This window comes from Anas platyrhynchos, chromosome 3 (genome assembly GCF_047663525.1).
Source record: "Anas platyrhynchos isolate ZD024472 breed Pekin duck chromosome 3, IASCAAS_PekinDuck_T2T, whole genome shotgun sequence".
Taxonomy (NCBI): Eukaryota; Metazoa; Chordata; class Aves; order Anseriformes; family Anatidae; genus Anas; species Anas platyrhynchos.
In genome coordinates this window covers 48,862,757-48,879,293 of record NC_092589.1, presented here as the reverse complement: position 1 = coordinate 48,879,293, position 16,537 = coordinate 48,862,757, and the positions used below count along the sequence as shown (strand labels likewise).

At 44.7% G+C, this 16,537-nt stretch overlaps 1 protein-coding gene across 28 annotated transcripts in view; it reads left to right on the top strand.

Annotated features, from left to right (window-relative positions):
• The window catches only part of QKI (QKI, KH domain containing RNA binding), a 449,819-nt gene that overhangs the window by 216,261 nt on the left and 217,021 nt on the right, over positions 1 to 16,537 (top strand). Inside the window, exon 15 of one of the 28 annotated variants that reach the window (XM_072035873.1) lies at positions 980 to 2,203. The exons of the other annotated variants lie outside the window; for them this stretch is intronic. The gene's annotated coding sequence lies outside the window, so the exon portion shown is untranslated. Of the gene's footprint in view, positions 1 to 979; positions 2,204 to 16,537 lie in introns of those variants that run through there. 28 annotated transcript variants of the gene reach the window in all.

Below are 16,537 nucleotides of genomic sequence, written 5' to 3'. Positions count from 1 at the left end.
TCTGGTCAGAGAAGACTTTGTTATTTTTATGTTAAACATTGCTGGATCCAGCCTTGGAGGAGGTGGGTGGAGGGTTAATTTGAGCTGCCTTTGAAAACAATTTTGAGCAATGCACAGCAAGATCTCGGGGAAACAATGTTTACAATCTATATCCTGCCTCAAATTCCATAGACACTCTGCTCCCCTGTCCCATTGCCGAAATTAGCTGTAGTCACCAGGGCGCAGCTGGTGTCCTAAGCATAAGCCCTTATAAGTCAGATGTCACTTGGTAGCTTTTATATAGTTATAGAGAGTTTTTCCAGGATATTGAGCATCACCTCAGTTGTGCATTCACCTTTGCAGTGGCAGCTGGAAACTTCTAATATGTTGAGCCTAATCCAGCGTCCTTAATGATGCACTGATTTGAGCAGTGGGCTTGCTTCATGGTGCAGAGTAGAAATGTAGGAATTCTGCCAGCTGATATTGAATCCAGAGTGTTTGCCGGTTAGCCTTCCTATCCATTAGGTCCAGGTTACTTTGAGCTTTTAGTTTGCTCTACCTAAACTAGTGCATGACTTCCCTTAGTCTTTTGGCAGATGGGTGGCCTCTTCTCCCTCCAGGCTTGACTTGGAAGGGGAGTATTTGAAAATTGGGGCAGAAATTAATTTCCAATTAATTTCCAAAGGAACTCTGGAGAAGAATCAGCTCTTTGCCACAATACATTTGAAAGAGTTGGTATCACAGCTTTTTGTAATTATTTAAAATATTTTAAAATGAAAGCTAACAGAAACAAGGCAAAAGACATCATTTATAGGGGGGTATCCCTCTGCTGTTTCTCTGCTCTTGCAGGTTTTTGCTCCAACAGTCCAGGACCAGCTCTGTATTCCCCAAAGCAGAGACTTGCATCCTGTCTGTGTGTCTTACTCCCTCTTTCTCCTGGGGGAGGAGGAGAGGGAAGTGAATAATTTCTGCTTTCCTTCTGTTTCTTCATCTCTGATAGCTTCTTCACAAGGAAAGAGGAGATGAACAACGCTGGGACCCTGCTCATTCTTTACTGTTTTTTCTTCCTCATCACCAAAAGACGGAAAGGGAAATGACAGCAGGCACTCAATATCCACTCATCATTTCAATCCAGCTCCTTAACTACTTTCGCTATCCAGTGGCATGATAGTCTTTGGCTTGTTATTTACTGGCTGTTTAATTTAAATGTATCCTCATCAGGGAGCCAAAAGATCCAGTCTTAAAGCTCTTTCGCATGATTTGTCTAATCACTCTCTAAATTATTTATCATGGCTCTGAACTGTCTGGAGATATAAATATATATTTTCTTTTAAGCATTACGATTTGTTCCAAAACATCTGTAAAAAATCATGACTGACCTCCCATCTGGGCAACAGCTCAGCGCTGTCCTGGGGCTGGGTCGTGTCAAGTGTGTGAGCTCTATTTCAAAAGCATAAAATTCCTGACATGGTGAAATTCTTTTCTTACAGATTTGTTGACAAAAGGCGGGCAGGGAAGGGAAGGGAAGGCTGCTGTTAGGAATGCACAAGCAAGATGCTGCATAGCTAGGCCAGAAGTGAGTGGAACATTTTGTTACGGAAATGGCCGCAAAAATGCTCCTCCCTGCCTTAGAAAACAGTTATTTAAAGCAGGATCGATTGCCAGTCCTCCTTGCCGCTGTTGTCATTTGGACGTGGCATGTGTAAATAATATTTCCTCATGAAAGAAAACTTTCAGCGATGACAGCACTCCTCTGGCCGCTTCCTGTCCCACAGGCAAGGCATCAGCCCTACCCTGGAAACGGCGTCTCCCTCCAAAGAGAAAGCCCAGGAACTGCAATTTAATTTTTCTCTAAAACCCCAGATGAGTGAATTTTGGCCTCTAGATGCCATGGTAGTGGCATGAATGGTACACAACTTCCAAGGAGATTTTTAAGGTGTTTTTGGTGGAGTTACATAGGACACGTGGAAGTAAAAATACAGTGACAAAGTGAAAAAAAGTACGTGACTTAAAGCAAAGCTCACTTTCCCCTAGGATCTTTATAAACAAAGTGGCAATGCATGCTTTAAAGCTGTGCTTCAAAACAGATTGCTTTACCTTTACTGATGCCAGTGAACAAAAATCCTTTTGTTCCCAGCTAATGACAGCTCCTGGCTCTTCAGAGGCTGGGGACACACCTTCAAGAGACTGGAGTTACCAAGCACACAGATGCCGACGTACCCCCCATATGTTTTGTTAACTATGTTCTACTTTTTTTTTCTCCCCTTTTCTCCCACTTCATCTTCAGTTTTCCAGAGATTGACCCACACCAGGCTCAAAACACCCTCAAACTTTAGGGAAGTTCAGGCGCACATCTGGATCCCAGCCCTGCAGCTTGAGCCATTGCTGTTTGTTATTGTTTGCGTTGCTTCAGGCCTCGCTTAGGGATTGTACAAAGTGTTCTTTAAAAAATAAATAAATACTGAAGTGTTCTTACAGCATCTGAGGGAAGCACACTCCTTTTGCAAGGTGTTAGAGAGTGATCACTAAAGAAGCACAGAATGGAAAAATTTGGGGGTGCAGAGGGCACTGGGGCTTCAGAAAATAAGGTTTTGATGGTTTTAGGGTTCTCAGAGTCAGACTCATTTCTACATAAGTCCCTGTACCAGGTGAAGGGAGAGTACCAAGGCTTTGAAGACCATCCAGGTGCCCTAAGTCAGGGAACTTAAAGATCTTGCTTGGCACAGGGATTGTGGTGAGATTTAGGCCAGCTGAGCCTGGCTGTTGGAGACAAGGACCTTCTCTCCTTCTGACTAATCAGTCTTAGTAGAGAAGGAGAGGTTGAGTAACCCTCCTTGCTAAAGGCTGTGGAGACACAGAAGAGCTGCTGGTGATGCCAGAGGTATGGATCATCCTCTTGTCTCTCCTATATTTATCCCCCTGGCCCCAGTGATGTAAACTCCTCGCTTTATTTTTATTGGGATTTTCTTTGCATGAACCCTATTAAACGCATCACTAGTGCTGAAATTTGCCTATGCCAATAAAACCATCTGTTTTATTAACTAACGGAGGTCTCTGGAGCGTTTCTCACAGGCGCACAAGCGAGCAGCCCTTTCTGCTGCCTCCAGCGCTCTGTGTCAGCTCTGCTAACAATGGGAGGGGACCCAGGAGGTCGCTGGCAGGAAGCGCCGCTTCCCGTGTATAATGAACCGGCTGGGAGACTGAGGGATGAAGATAGCACATGAGGCACACAGTACAAACTGCTGAAACAATAAACAAACAAACGAACGGCCAGCACTTCCTCTTCTTATATTGTTAACATCGCTTCCTTAGCTCAGGTTACCCCAAACCCACCCCTCAAAATGCAGCCTTTTAGGCTCACTGGTGCTTAACCTCTTCACTGCCGGTTCTGGCTGAAGGCGCAAGCCAACACGTGCCAACGTGATGGCCAGCATGGGCCCTGCTGCTCCTCCTGAGGGCTTGCTGGAGGAACTGGAGATCCCTTTTTCTGAAAGTGATAGCAGCAATTCTACAGAAAATTGAATGAAGGGGGATGTAGTTTGGCCATAAGTCTCCATGGCTGTGGTACCCTGACACCAGCACTGCACCCTGTGTGTGTACCAACACGAGACCCAGCATGGATCTGAAATGTTGCTTTCCAGAGATACTAGCATTGGAGCCAAGACCTAGAGGAAAAAGTGGATTTGTGGCTTAAAGCCAGCTGCTGCATCACCCCTGCAGCTGTCCTCCATCGTGTCGTTGCTTTACTGTCCCTGCTGCAGGTGGGTCAGCTACACCACAGGTGCTTCCCATCCTGTGCACTGGCAAGCATCCCATTGCATGTTCCCAGCAAGATCCTCTCCTCTGACCCCAGGGTGGGCTGCTGCCCATGGTTTTCCCCTTCCTCACTCCTCACCCAAACCACTCATTGCACAGGTTGTCATTTAATTGTTTCTGATCTGTTAACAAGAGAATTACGAAAGCAGAAATTGGGCAGAAGAAACCCCACCTCTGCCTGGGTAATTTTTGCAGATGCCTGGTTGAAAAGGAGTTGGGCATGCTCTCTGTTCTTGTGCATGTGTGTATTTCATCCCACGGCAGCTGATGTTCATGGCACGCAGGAGCCATGGGGCTGGTGGCAAGGATGCAGCCCCACTATTTGGTGGATCCTGCTCCATTGCACCCTCCACAAAATGCTGCCAGGGAGCAGAGAAAGATGGTTGGGAAGAATTAAGCTGATGCTGCTGGAGCTGGGAAGCTGCTTCTCGAAAGGCATGCTGACATTTCTCCCCATCAGCCCCCAGATTTGCAGTGAGGTTGGGGGAGACCTGGGGGGGCCATGACCCTCCCTGGGACATCCCCCCCAGCAGCAGCTGCAATGGCTGTCACGGGGCAGGTCCTGCCTGCTGCTGAGTGCTCCCAGCTGACAGCTTATTTGTTATTACTTTAAATACCCAGTGTTTGTGTTAAGCACAGCAAGAAGTCTAGTAAACTGAAATGGTGACATTTAAAAAATGAAGTCTCACAAGTAGATGTTTAATCTTTCTAATAAGGAAGTTATCTGCTAAATACCAAGTTTAACAATTATGTAATAAGTCCATATCAAAACACAGATAATGACTGGTAGGCTATGCTTTAGCAATTGGTATTTAATTAACCTATAAAGGCTTTCCAACTTAATCTTAATTGCCCTTCTAGCCCAAAGACTATTTGAGGTGCAGTGCTTGAAGTACTGTTAGTAAAAGAGTTGCTTTAAGTGCCTAGGCCTACAGAAGTTACCTGAGGCCATGTATGCGGGGTGGTGGCTCTGGGCATGGGGGGCTACTCCTGGACCCATCGATCCAGGTCACAGAACCACAGACTGGTTCAGGTTGAAGGGACCCTGGTCCAACCCCTCTGCTCAGGCAGGCCCACCTACAGCAGGTTGCCCAGGGCCACATCCAGATCAGGGCCTCCATTCTTCCCCGGCCTTCCCCAGAGGAGTTGTAGCTGCTGTCCTCCTTCCTGCCACCTCCTCTGAAGCCCAACCCGGTGGCTTCATGCCCTCACTGGAGCTTGGTTACAAAATGTGCTTTTGCACCACAGCCTCGGGGGAGGAGGGATTGCGCCAGGCAATGCACAGCTGTGCCCAGCTCCAATATGCTCCATGCCCATCCACAAGCCCCAAAGCACTGCCCAGTTTTGGCATGTTGTAGAGTGTTTGTCACTTTTTTTAAAGGATGAGTTTGCATTTGAAAGAGCAGAAGATGGCCTTAAAACCAGACTGGTGTTTCTGGGAAGCCAGGACATATAGGCTTGTAATAGTGCAAAAAATACCCCCAGCATTAGTGTACAGACTGGGAAAAAAGAAAGCTGTGTCCAGGACATGGGGAATGAGCAAAGGGCAATGAAGGAAATGGAGACAAGGTCTGGGAGGCTGTCTGAGCAGTCATGTAGACAAGGTAAAGCATGCAGTGAAAATCTTTAATGCTTCCTCTAAGTGAATAGAAGAGGGCTGGTATGGGACACGACACAGAAGAATAATGAAAACCATCCATAGAGATCAGGCAGTGTGATAGCAAACCTGCCACAACTATACATTAACACAGAAGGAGCAAAGATCTCTCTTCCACCCTACACAGAGGCTGCTGGCTGCCCCTCAGCTCCACATGGCACCAGCAGCGCTCTGCAGGGCCTCAGCCTCGAGGGCCGCACGCTGCCCTGGCGCTGGTACTGGGCCACCAGGCAGGAGGAGAGCGGGGTGGTGGGACCAGGGGATGGCAGATCCTGCTGTTCTTCCCTGGCTGACCTCTGCTGCGTGCTTGTGGCCTGCTCTGTGGAGCGGGGTGGGAGTGAGTGCTCAGAGCGCAGCCTGCCTTGCCCTCTCCAGGGAGATCAGCCTCCTCCGATGGAGAAACACTTCTCCTTCTCCTCGGCAGGTTCTTGTGCTTGGCGCCTGGTGTGTTTTGGCATGTTTCAGGGCTCAGTGAAGTGTTTTTGAAGCTTTTTCTTTTCTACTGCCAAAATACCCCTGTGTCACAGCGTGTGTCTCCGCAGCGTGGAGTCAAGTGGAGACATGATGAATTTGCACATCCAGCCTTCAGCGAGAAGGAAGAAATATGGAACAAATTCTTCCTGAGCACAAGTCCTTCGATTTCAGGGGACTTCCGACCAGCAACTGAAGTCACTTGTGTGTGCAGCTCCCCTGCAATCTGCAAAAGGAGGATGTGCTCAACCTGCTGCTGAAGCCTGAGGTGGATGAATAGTTCTGCGGGAACAGCTTCAAAAGGTGCTGGGAGAGGGCAGGTATGCTGGTACATCAGGGAGGTACAGCAAAGGAACCAGTTCTTGTTTTTCATGCCGTGAATCAGCCCTTCCACCAGACTCCTTGCTAACTGATTCATTACTGTATGTCATGCTAACAGCAGGCCCCTGCTACATGCCTCTTTTCACAGTTTTAAACAAAGAACCTGGTTTTACAGTTTAAATAAAATATCTTTATCTGTTGGTTGGCACTGGAAAGGATAGGATGTGTGCTGCTTGGGATTTTATGTCCGGATGAATTGTGCAGGAGGCGATGGAAACTGTTTTAGGCAGCAGCAGTCCTCCTTTGTAAAGCCCTCTTTGTGAATGCTCAGTGATTCTCTACGGTAAAGTTGCTCTGAGAGTCTTAAGGAAGAGCACAAGTAGACATGGTAACCAGCTCCCTGTTCTCAGAAGACCAAACACAATCCCAGCCTGGCTGTGGCACTGAAAATAACAGCACAGCACTTTCATCAGGAGTCCCCAGCTACTCCAAGCCCTCTGTATGCTGTGCTTGAGAGACTCCTAAAAGTAGACGAACTTTATTTGCAGTCACTGGATTGGAAAGGCAGATGTTTTCCTTCCTTCCTCTCTCTGCTGTCTAGTCCTTGTCAGTTTAGTTAACATCCTGCGTCCGTGTGAGACAGTAAATGCAGTCACACAGGGAATTGCTGGGGTAGGGGGAGCATATATGTTCTGCTGCCAGTTTTTCCAGCCCTTGCACCTCTTACTGAAGAGTGGAAAATGCACCAAACTTTTGTGCATTGAAGGGCATAATGACACAGTCTGGGACAGTGGGGAGCTCAGCTGTGTGCCAGCTCTGATGTAAACCTGATGGGATGACAAGGGAAGAATGAAAATTCGAAAATGCAGTCAGATGTACTTGCCTCTTTGCTGGCTTTACACATTGAGACTGTCCTAAGGGACAAGACAAGATCTTTGTCTTGTGCTGAATGAAAAGCATAAGGGTGCTCAGATCTCACTTCCTAACAGATCAGGTCTCTGGGTGGGCATATTGCAGGATGCTGGATCCTGCTAAAAAATATTTGTGACTACCATCAAGTCCCAGCAACTTTAAAGTTGAAAGTGAATGTCAGCTCATGTGTGATATGCCAGAGTGTTTTGAGACAGGCAGAGCATTGTAACAATGTACTTCTTGATTTATCTGCCCTGGTTAGGTCAATGCAGTCTTTTAATTACATGTCTGTAAAAGGGGAAACTTGTTCATAAGTGGAGAAACAATATTGACCTGGACAGCAGTAAGCCTGATGGAGATGTGGTAAACTTGGATCTAAAAATTCCCTTTTTAACTGATGTGCCTGTCCTTGTCCAGGTGACATTCACCTCCTTTCATACAGCATCTAGCATAAAAAAGACATTGTCCATAAAATAGTCTCAATCTAAATTTTACTATTATGCCTTGCACAGCTGTATTTTCTGTTTTGTGAAGTCACACACAGAAGACCTGGTTTTACAGCCACTGATATAGAGTAACCTTCAGGTACAACAGTTATGTCCTGTCACTAAGCATTATATGTAGGCCTCTAGTAAGAATTAGTCTTATCTCAAAACGCAAAGCAAAACAGCAGGGAAAAGGACGTGCTGCGTGTACTGCTGGCGGGTGGATGCATTGGTGCCCCCATTCTGCCCAGTACCCACGCCAGAGAGGTGCCAGGGCTGCACGAGGGATTTCAAAGCTCTTGGACCTTGGGGATTCCCTTTCTTTCCCCGTGGTGGGGCTGGCAGAGTGGAATGGGCAATGGGAGGTAGTGTTTGTGGGTGTGGAGTAGCTGTTAAATGAGTGTCCCAGCTGCAAGGGATTTACCTGAAGGAGCTGGTGCTGCCTTCCTCTCCTGTGCTCCAACAAAGGGGGGAACCAAGACTGGGATGCTCGCACCAGACCTGGTGAGTAGGGATTGTGTATGGGGGTTGGTACTCCTGGAAAAATGTTTGCACTTGGGTGTTCCTGGCCTCTCCCTAAACATTGAATGAGCTTTCTGCTGCAGACCTCTGGAGAAACTGTGACACCAACCTAGGGGCTATGTCTATGCAGAGGAGCACACAGATATACACAGGATACTGCTACGTCTGCGGCTGTGATGCAGAAGGTTGTCAGGGCTGCGTAAGCTGGGAGATGAGCTCAGTTACTTCCTTCCAGTCTGCATGTGTGACCAGGACAGGGTGGTGGGCAGCAGAGAGAGGAGGTGGAAGCAGGAGATGAACTCTCTAGCATTCTTTCTAGTGTTCTCCCCCACAAAGACAGAGCTTGATTCAACTAATGGCAGCAATTAGAGATAATGCTTTGGTATGGGTTCAGATTTCCTTTATAATTAGCCCCAGAGAGTTTATACTTCTTCTACCTACAGTAACCTCTCATATGTGTGGTGGGCATTTCATTTGTGGTTGTCATCTGTCTCCCTCCTGCCTCCCCTTCCTAATTCCAAGACAACATTTGACGTTCTCCATTCATGCAAAATGGGACATTGCTGATGGAAATAGCTCTCTTGCCACCTCTTATATCTGTGAGGTGATAAAGCGGAAGGGTGTATGGTGATCCTGGCCAAGAGTGGCCACGTGTGGTTTATGAAGCTACTGTTATTAGTTGCTGCTCCAAAGACGGAGGCCAAAGGTGGCAGAGTAGTGTTAAGTGGGTTGGTGATACCGCTTCTAGAATTAGAAACACTTCAGAGGCCTGATGTGGTTAGTCCTCAAAACACGTCTGAGATGAAAGTTTTATAGTTCTTGTTTTCCCAGTGGGGAGATTAGCCAAGGCTGCCAAAGCAGACTGTAGATTTAGAATTGGGAATTTTTGCCAATTAATCATTTGTTCAGGTTTCTAGTTGCTTACCTGAATGAGCATTAAATGCACCCAGAGCTAAAATGAGACCCAGTCACGGCTCTTCTCTTTTGCTGCCCGTCTCTGGCCCTGACCAGGTCACACCAGCCATATGCCATGAGAAAGTTGAACTAGATTATCTTGTAAGTCTTTTCCAACCTGAATGTTTTGATGATTCTACAAGGACATAGACATCGTTAGCAGACGTAAGTGGATGTCTGCTTGGTGGCCATGCCTGTCCTTCTCCCTGGATATACTCCCAGCAACCTGAAAACTTACAAATTTCTTGAACATAAGGTTAGACCACACCTTCATGTTTAGCCTCTATTTCTGACTCTTTCCCATGATTTTTTTTTTTTATGATTAGCACCTGAATCTGCTTGTGCTTTACAAGATCCATTGGTAATGAGTTCCATGGTTTAACTTTGTGTTCTGTAAAAAATGTACTGAAGTATATTTTCTTTTACTTTTCTTTACTTTCACTTTTTTTTTGTTTGTTTTTACCCTCTAGCCTGATGATTTCTGTGACAACCCCCACCTTTTGCATTGCAAAGAATAGTGAGTAATACTCCCTGCTGAGTTTTTAAAAAGCACTTTTGATAATAATTCTTGACAACCTTCATGATTTTCTTCAATCATGTACCTCCTTTTTCAAGGTAAGGAGCCCTACACTGTTTAATCTTGTGTTATACACCAGCTATACCTTTGCTGATAATTCTGTACTCAGTAAAAAATAATAATAAAAAAATTCCAAGTACCATCAAGAATTGATCAACTGCCCAAATAAACTGAGAGAACATTGTTTACCAATCTGGTTCCACTGAAGCCATGTTTGAGAGAGGAGATGCAGAGCAAAACATAACCGAAATTTCTCTGGAAAAAGACATCCTTAGTATAGTATAATGCATCGCACTCTTTAGAAACCAGTTTTCACTACCAGTTCTCAGCAGAGAAGTCTGAGAAACTGCCCTGGAATTATTATCCAAATTAATATTCTTGAGCACCACCCTTTTAGTGATAAGATCTAAAATGAGAATTAGTATTTTTTCATGTGTTCCACGTGATACATGCTCATGAGAACAAATGACACGTGTTACACCTACAAATACCCATAGGTATGTATTTTTAATTTACATTTCAGATACTGATGTTGGTAGCCAGGAAGACAACACAGATGCTTTGGGTCTCAGACTCAGATGTTTCGGTGGTGGTTACAGCACCTGTGCCGCCTCCATTGGCAGCACTGGCAGCCCCAACACAACAGCTGTCATTGCTCAGCCCTCAGAGGAGCAAACAAATCTGGTCTTCCTGTGCTGGGGGCCCAGGCAGCAACCTGAACGGGACACAGAGACTGTTTTCCATTGCAAAGCTACCTCAGAAACTCAAGGGAAAGCACGAGTGAAATCGCTCATATTTTACTACCTTTGTTCTCTGAAAAGCAGGGGGGGAGGAGGTAGTTGTTTTTTTGTTTTGTTTCTTTTTCCTTTGGATTTTTTGTCCATGTACATTAGAATCTGTAACATGGTAAAGATCAGAGATGGGGACATCTTCCCAGTCAGGTACCCACCCAGAGTGGGGAAGAAACAGCAATAGCTCTGAAATTTTGACAGCCAGAGATACAGGGAATTTGTCTAAACTGAAATTTAGTGAGCAGACTTCCCTGTGCAACTGAATCTTTCACCAAGCCCTTGCAGTAATTTCACCTTAGTGTTTTGTTTCACATTTGTTAACATGGATCAGGTAGCCCTTCTCTTAATGACTTCGCACGTATGCCTTAAAAAAGACAGGATGAAGATGGAGAAGAATTTGAAATATGGGATAGTTGCAGACCAATTCTGTTTATTTGTGTTAGTAAACATTTTATTTCAGGCTCAATGCATTCAGCCTTATGTCTGCATAAACATAGGAGCCTCAACGGTTCAGTGAGGCATCAGTGCTTCATTAAAATTCTCCAGGTAAATTTTGGGACTTTCCTGTAATCAACAAGTAGACAGAGGATACGGGGTTTTGTTTGCAGGTTGTTTTTGTCTTTTTTCAATAGGTAGGTAGCTATTACTGCTGAGAAGAGGGGAAATATAATGCGAGTGGCAAAATCTGGATGATGGTTGTATTACCAAAAAGCAGGGAATACAATCAAGTGCAGAAGACAAGGACAAGTTCTTTGACAAGATCAAGCTGCATGCTGAAGAGCTGCCTGTCCAGGATGATGCAACACACCCAACCCAATTATCCAGGCTATTTAAATTTGAAAAATTCCTGATTCAGTCAGAATTTGATTGAAAGTGTTTATAGAAAGGTGGCCATTAAAGATTAGCAATAGAGAGCAGGAAGGCATATGTATATATATTTTCCTTGTCAGTAAAGTATTTCCCAGTCATAAGAGTGTCTTGTGCCACATGCTGATCTTACAGATGGTGCAGTAAATCAGGGCTAACTCTGAAAGTGTCAGTGGAATTGTCTTTGTGTAACTGGTATCCGAATTAGTCCCTGGCTGTGAAAGACAGGGATTGCCTTTGGGCGTAAGCACAGATAGGAGAACTAAAGGGTGAGTGTTTTTTTTTTTTTTTTTTTTTTTGTGCCTTGGAGTCTGACTCACTTCGTGGCTTTGAGCATTTTGCATAATTCTTTTGCCTTGGTTTCCTCCCTGCAAAGTCAGCTGATAGTTCCAGAGGAGCTCTTGAGTGGAGAACTTTGATTATGGAAATTGCTTTAGAAATGCTCGCTTATTACCATTAATGGAAGTAACATATTACATTAGAAAATTTTAGCTCAGCCAAGGGATTTGGAGGGCAAAAGGCACCCCAGATTCACCAGCAGCTGTTTTTGAAGTACCGGCTGTTAATCCATACAATGAAGAGATGCATAGACAGAGGACTTTCAGCTGTAAGGGAAAGATATCACCCAAGAGAGAAGCAAAGCATACAATCCTGTGACTGCATGGGTCAGACTTCAAAACCTAGTACAAGCCCCTTGTGACTTGCATGTGAATTCAATATCAGGCAGTAGTGACCACAAGCCCTTCTTCTTTGATGTTTGCTCAGCATATATAAGATTTGAGGGAGTTCTGCAATATAGCTGTAGATGTGCAGGATTTGGGGGTCTTCTGTCCTGTAGAGACTCAGTGGGCTTCTACAGCCCAGCATGCTCTTTCCCTCTCCCTCACTGTTCTTCCAAAAGGCAAATGTAACTTTTGGTTAAAAATGGTGGGGTCTGTATTGGTTGCCTGTACAGTGACAGGAATATTTGTTAATAGTGTGCATGTGTGGGCATGTTACCACTATAATCTTATTTCGTGTCTGAGATGAGATGCTCACATACAAAGATGCTCACATACAAAAGCCTACCTGTGTACTTCATAGGTGTTGGTGTGCTGCCAGAAGGGAGCAAGCTGGCAGCCTAGCAGCAGTGGTAGATCAAAGCCAGGGAGTGATGTTCTCCTAATGTCTCAAATAAATAATCAAGGACTAAGTAAAGGAAAAGAATGCTGCTGAATGTGTGCAGTTTCTGGAAAGAAAAATGCAGGAGCCTGCTCACCATGAGCGCATCCTTCAGCTTTCTAATAGAGGAGGCTGGGACATGCCAGGAGCAGAAGATTCCTGGGCTTTACTATGACGCTGGACATTTAAGACGGAATTAATTTTGCCTAAACACAGACATTTAAAAGCCAGATGTCTGGCTTCCTTCTACAATCAGTGGAGGAAAAGGAGGTGATTTATCCAACCTCTCTCTGTCCCTGGGCTGTAGAGGGAGCCTAGTTAGACCAGATACTAACTTAAAGACAGCTAAAGTTAGCAAGATGAATTGCTCTTTTACTGCTTCATACATTTAATAAATTGCACACTTTCCCCACAGCTGTGCGTAAGGTCTCTGTTTTCCAGGGAGAAGGGAAGGTGAGGCTGAGATGAACTGAGTTCCCTGTGGACAGTTATCAACAGAACTGAGATTACAACATACATGCACCCAGCTCCAGCCCCCCTCAAATTATACTGCCTCCCAGGGACAAAGAACAATTAGTCTCCATGCAGGAAGCCATTTCCCTTCATAGGCATAAAAGAGGGTCAACAAATACAGCTAAATGAACAAACACAACCAGCTTCATCAGGCAGGTTAAGAGATTTAGAGTCGCTCGTGGGACATCCGAGGCTCCTTACCAAACCCTGCTAATTCCTAAAGTTGGGTGGCAAGTTTCAGAAAAATTGGGCTTGTGGAGAAATATGCAGTGATTTACCTGCCTCGCCTGACAACAGCATTGCATCGTTGCTGTTGCTCTCTTTGCCAAGCATATGGAAGCTGAGTGCTCCCTGGCTAGTATCCAGACATCCAAAAGTTAAATTGATGGGAATTGCCATGAGGGTTCTAGCTAATGGGAGACATAAAGAATGAAGCCTGTTTTATTTTTGCTTGTTTCTTTCCTTGTGAGCGTTTTTGTCACAGAACAAACCTAGATACAACTGCATGCAACATATTTCTTCTGTGTTTCCCCCCTGGGGATGACTTACGCCAAGTTGTGATCTGTTTTGCTGTTCCAGCCCGTTGGGCTCATCAGTTTGTTCAACTGACTTCTTAAATGGGCCGATTTTTCCTGACTTCGGAAAAAGTGGCAAGAATCTAATTGCACTTGTGGGCACGGGGTGCAACATCAAGTCTGTGGGAGGGGAGGGCTCTGCTTCTCCGGATAGGAAGACCTGGGTGGACAAGCCTCTTGAGGAGCCCTGGGTGATTTGCACATCAGTCATCAGCATACAGGATACGCTTTAAGCGACATAGCTGGTAGCTGCACAATCCGGTGTAGGATGCTTAGTGGTTTCTTATCCACAGGGACAGATGTTACAGAGAAGCTTAGATATGCACCTGTAGTTAGATTAAACATTTGAGGACCTATCTTCTTCAAGCCATTAGAGCTTGGGGTCCCTCTTCACAGACTGCTGTATATGCACTCTCTGGACCAAACTGTAGATTAATAGCTCCACAGATGGAGAAATATTTTTTTTCCTAAATCACAGTTCTGTTCCATTTTTATATTGCTTGCTAGATTAAATTTTAGAGCTCTCTGATTTATTTTTTTTTATATGCAAAGTAAGACCAGGAATTTTTACTGTTGCAGTTTTGAAAGCTTTTATTATTTTTTTTCTTTTTGCCGTAAGCAAAACTCAGGAAATCAAAGGTGATTCATCTTTTAGCAGCAAGCGATTTAAAGCAAACAATGCTTTTTGATTTATGATAATGAAAAAGATTGCAGAGTGATGATGGGGTCAGATGAAAACTCACACTGCACAGATTTTTATGATAAGTATCATTATATTCATGCACTCAACTAATTCTGCACTATCAGTTTTATTTGTAGGTTTTATTTATTTTAGAAGTTTTTATTTAGCGAATTTATTGGTAAGGTGTGATTGACAGCCTTGGAAATAAAAGCCTGATATTCAGAGAATAGACACAAAATTTCCTCATGAGGCCCTGCCTGTGTGCCTCAAGCTCTTCAGGACCACAACATGAGAAGGAGAATGTGAGAGCAGCTTTCTGAGGTCAGACTGAAAGGTTTCCATGGTACCCCGTCTCCAACAGTGACCCATAACAGCTGCCTGAGAGTAGACCATGAAAGATGAGGAAACACAGGACAGTGCTTCCCCAGATATTCTCCCAGACATCAACCATTTGAGCTCAGTTCTTGATCTGGAGGCCGACATATGTAGGCATGCTCAGAGCATCCCCAGGAACACATGTAGGAGCCAAAGCATCCTAGGCCAAGAGTTCCACTTTCTTACCTGTGTTTTTTACAATGGGACACATTTGCTCTTCCTACCCCACCCACTCCACTTTTTTTTTTTTCTTTTTAATTCCCTGCTGGTTTCATTGGGTGTCCCCTATCTAAATATGAACCCTGAAAAATGGAGTCAGTCCCAATCATAAGATCTTTTTTTTTTTTTTTTTTTTTTTTTTAATCAACTGCTTTTTGATTTTGAAGTTAAATAACATATTTTGCTTCTTTTGTGGATTTACAACTGCTGGAAGTACTTCTCTGTCATGCTTGTAATCTGTTTTATTTCATTTTATCCTGCTCCATAAATTTAGACCATTTTTTGCTTATTTAAGCTTAGCTTTCATGAATCTGCTTGACTCCAGGAGCCAGAGTTTTAAGAAATGGGTCAAGTACGGTGAAACTGAAGAAAAAGCCGTAAGAGCTTGCAGCACAAAGATTTTGGTTTGTTTTGTTTTTAGAAAACTCATTTAGGAAACATCTAAACCATTCTGTACTTCATATGAGCTGCTCCAAAGAGTCACAGCTGGGTTTTATGTTTAAGATAGAGAATCAGCAAAAAGCAGGTCTGGAAAAGGCCTGTTAATATCAGCTGTCTCACCCCCCTTTCTGAGACAGGATTCCAGTGTCATTTGTTTGTCCAAACAGGCCTTAAAAATCCTCCCATGACAGAGCATGCAGCCTGTCTAGATAACCTGTTCCAGTGCTTAGCTCCCTTTATCACTAGAAAGTTTTTCTAATGTCTAAACTACGTCTCTCTTGCTGCAGCCTGAGACCATTACTTCTTATCCTGCCCTCAGTGGAGATGAAGAACGTTTAGTTGCTTGTTCTTTGCACTTACCTTTTAGAAAAGTGTTATCATGTCCCTCCCTTGGTTGTCTGTTCCCTGGACTAAACAGCCACTCTTTCTTCTCATGTGCCATCATGTCTAGATGTCTGACAGTGTACCCTATCCTCCTCACAGCTTTCTTTACTAAGTACACGGCCTTACTGAGGCTCAGTGCCTAGAAGTGGACCCGGGGTTTCTTTGGAGAGGACAACTGCAGGGAGGAGACAGACCATTTCTCACTTCTTACTGGCATGGCCTGCCTGTTCATCCCACAACATTTGGCTTTTATCCATAGCAGCACTGCACTGTGGGCCCAAGCCGCACACCAGAGCTATTTCACCTCTATGCCTGGCCCTTCATGCAGTGCTGCGGCCCAGCCAGCCACCCCCAGCCACCGACTCCTACCTAAGGGCAGTATTTCACACTGACACCAACAAATTAATTATGCCTTTGCGTGGATAGGGGCTAAAACCCAGGTACAATGCTTACACCTGGACTCAGAGACCTTTGGGCTTTAGCTTGACTGCTTGGGGACAACGCAGGCAGAGCAGAGATCTGTCTGACCACATTCACTTCATTACTAAAAACACTTGAATGATATTGGAGGCCCTGACCTCTCCCTATCTTATTTTTATTGCAGCTGGGCAGTGTTCTGGGCTAAGATTTCTTTCTTCTCTTCCACAAGCCATGCTTCCAAATAATGCCCAGTGACTTGCTTTTCTTACAATTGCCTGTGTTTGGGGCCTGTGTTTCTTTTGCCATGTGCTCACCTGTGAGCTTATAGCTTACATTTGAGCCAGACTTGTTCTACCCCTCGTTACGTCAGAAAGTTAAATAGTTCCACCACTTTCAGACTCATCTAGTGGTTAAG